At 33.1% G+C, this 3,516-nt stretch overlaps 1 pseudogene; it reads right to left on the bottom strand.

Moving 5' to 3' along the window:
• Positions 1-2,442: 2,442 nt before the first annotated feature.
• Positions 2,443-2,773, bottom strand: LOC109375415 (cysteine-rich PDZ-binding protein pseudogene; annotated as a pseudogene).
• Positions 2,774-3,516: the final 743 nt, after the last annotated feature.

Here is a 3,516-nt window from a genome sequence, read left to right as displayed (position 1 = left end):
AAAAAAAAAGAATGAAATCTTGCCATCTGAGACAACATGGATGGACCTAGAGGGTATTGTGCTGAGTGTAGCAAGTCAGACAGAGAAAAACAAATGCCATATGATTTCACCTATAAGTGGAATCTAAAATAAATAAACAAACAAATAAATGAAACAGAAACAAGCTCAGAGATACAGAGGACATTTGGATGGCTGCCAGGTGGCCGGGGAGTTGGGAATGGGTGGAAAAGGGTAGAGATTTAGAAGCACAATGTGATTGTTATAAAGTAGTCATGGGAATGCGGGGTATGGCATAAGGAATATAGTCAATAATATTGTAATAACTAGGTATGGCGTCAGATGGGCACTAGATTTGTTGGGGTGCTAGATGGGAGGGTGGTGGGGGCAGGGTGAAAAAGGTGAGGGGATTAAGAAACACAAATAAATAGTTATAAAATAGTCATGGGGATGTAAAGTAAAGCATAGGGAATATAATTGATAATACGATAATAACTACATATAATGCCAGGCGAGTGGTGCTAAATAACTGTGGCGTATACCAGAAACTAATAAAACATAGAATGTTGGCTGTATTTTAATAAAAATCTTAAAAAGAAAAAAAAGAATCTAAGAACCACAAATGCCATGATGTAATAGTACGCAGCATTGTAAATTAAATTACTACTACACATAGAAATCTCACATAAATAATATTGAGAGCTAGAGGCCACACAACAAAACAAGTACTAACTCTGTCATTCGACTTATATAAAACTAAAAAAAAGAGTGAAATATATAAAAATTCAGGAAAGTGTTAACCTTATGGAATATTGTTATTCGTGACTTAAAAAAAAGGGCATCTTCAATTATGTTGGTTATGTTTTATTTCCTAATATGAGTAGTTATTACACATTTATGTGGACTTTCTGATAGCAATCATTTATTGAGTTGTTCACTTATTATGTGTGCATTGTTAAGGATACTTCAATAAATCTTTAGTTAACCAATGGTATATGATTAATTTATATGTCAGAAAACATAGAAGAGATTAAAATAGAACAATATGAACCACTTAATTATTCCACTGGTGCATTGACTTCAAGTCTTTTTTTCTATATGTATATATTTATATGTGGACAACTACTCAGCATTGATAGTTTTTCTAGCTTAACAAAAATTACCAAAATTGTTAAGATAAACAAGAAAACCCGAATAGACTGTTTCTATAGTCTAGAAGTATTAAATAAAAAAAATAAAAATAAAAAAAACAAAAGAACCCCCAAAAACTATCAGATTCAAAATCTTTTGTCTTGGTTTACCACTAGATTTTCCAACTTTTAAAGAACAGGAAATTCCCATGTAATATAAAAACAATCTCAGATCTTNAACAGGAAATTCCCATGTAATATAAAAACAATCTCAGATCTTAGCAAATAAATTCTAGAGTGGTAAAAACCCTTTTCATTTCTTTCTTGAGCAAAAAAAATATCCCACTTGTAATTCTTTTTTTTTTTAATCAAATGTTTGCTTTGTTCTATTTCTTTCTTTCTTTGTTTTGTTTTTCTTTTCTTTTCTTTCTTTCTTTTTTTTTCTTTGGTAGTGAAGGTGGGGATGGGGTTGGAAGTAAAAGAAATTTGGTTTTTGCTTCAAAGAGCTTGCCCAAAGAGTGTGATTCATTTTCATTACACTTCACCACGGATGAACATTCTTCTCCTGGTTTCCTGATAATATGAATTCAAGGTCATATGTGTAACATGTGTTTTTCTGAAATCCAGTGTATTCAATTGGGCATATATGGAGTGTCCCTTGTGTTCTTGTTCTCATATTAAAGGTATTAGCACTTTGGCTTCAAGAACAATTTTTTAAAAATCATATATACAACTTGTGTTTGATTTGGGTCTTGGCTAATTACTAAGGAACCACTTAGCAATAATAGTCTCAGATATTTAAATACCCTGTGAAGCTGTAATTAATTAAGGGACTGCTGATTCTAAGAACTATGCAACCAACAAGGGAATGAAGGAAGAATTATAAGTCTGAATGCCAAGTTCTGAGCAAATATCAATAATCTCTTTCTCACTCTTTCAGTACTTATAAAGTAGAGAGGGAAGATAAGAATTACAATGTGATATGCCGATGGTACTACAGAATTGTACACTTGAAACCTATGCAATTTTACTAACATTGTCACCCCAATAAAATTTAATTAAAAAAAAGTGCACATAGAACTGGGAAAATATATATTTTTTGTTGTTAAATTTGCCATTTATTCCAGTTCAATAAGATGCTTGTAAGAAAAATAACATAAGGCAGTTGCATTGGTGCTATTCAAAACTTCTTGAGAGCAAAAGAATGAATAGCAATCAACTTCCCTGGTTTAAACTTGTCTTAAAACATGTTATTTTGTAACTTGAACAACTATGATATACTTTGAAAATTTAAAGCAGAAAGCAAAATCATATAGAAAGCCAGAAACTTCATCGATACATCTAGACTGACGTTTGCTTGTAGTGTTTGGTATCCAAAACCTTTTTTTCACACATTGCACAGATGCCCTTTTTGTAGGCACTGCCCTGGCAGTAATGTGAGCCCGGTTGGTGCACAGAGATTCTACAAATTCTGCAAGTGGAGAACTTATTCTTTCCATATGGATTGAATCTTGCTATTTTGAGGTCAAAGCTTTATTTCCATTCAGCTGTCTTACACCAATTCCTGTGGTGGTCGTAGCACCGTCTTTCCATGTATCTGCAGTGATAACAGTACCAAGTTTTTTTTCACATTTTTCACACACCATCTTTCCACAATGGTTCCCTTGGCCTCAGGAGCCCTGTGTGATTCTTTAATTAGTGCTTCTCTTTGAGTTATTCTTTTTATCTTTCTTTATGAAAAATCACCCACATGTTTGATTTCTGTTTTGCATATTGGTCATTTTTCCTTTCATCATTTTCATTGATTGTCCTTGTCGTCTGAATTCTATGAGTGCTTCTTCAGTTTGTTTTCCACAAATCTGATTATATTATTAGTTTCTTCAAAGGCAGCTTTCATTCTTCCATTAAATTTTCTGTTTCCTTTCAAGCCTTTGCATTTCAACTTTTTCAATCTTTATGGTTTTTATTTCTAAGTCAATGAATGCATATGTGAAGATGAGAAACATGTTTCTAAAATATCTTTCTGGTTTCTGTATTAACTCATTATTCTACATATGTTTTACTTCTGAGGCTTTAACTTTTTATTTCAAGTAATCATTATCCAAATCATGTTTGGCTTGGATGGTGTTTTTGCTGTTGTTTATCTACTGATCTGAGAATGTGATGAAATCTATTGAAGGATCCTGTTTTTCAACCGACATGTCATGAGACTGACCCTCAGCCTTTGGCAATACTGACAACTTGGCTTTCAGTAGAAAACATCTAAGCTTCACAGTTGAAGAGTAGATTGTGAGCAATCTCAGGCCCAAACTCCAATGAGTAACAGGCATTCAAATAAAGCACCTCTGCTACAATGTTGGTGGACCATCTTCTCTCCCCACTATGTGGT

This window comes from Hipposideros armiger, unplaced genomic scaffold, assembly GCF_001890085.2.
Source record: "Hipposideros armiger isolate ML-2016 unplaced genomic scaffold, ASM189008v1 scaffold_945, whole genome shotgun sequence".
NCBI lineage: Eukaryota > Metazoa > Chordata > Mammalia > Chiroptera > Hipposideridae > Hipposideros > Hipposideros armiger.
Note: the sequence above shows the minus strand (reverse complement) of the source record. Positions and strands in the feature narration are given on the sequence as shown.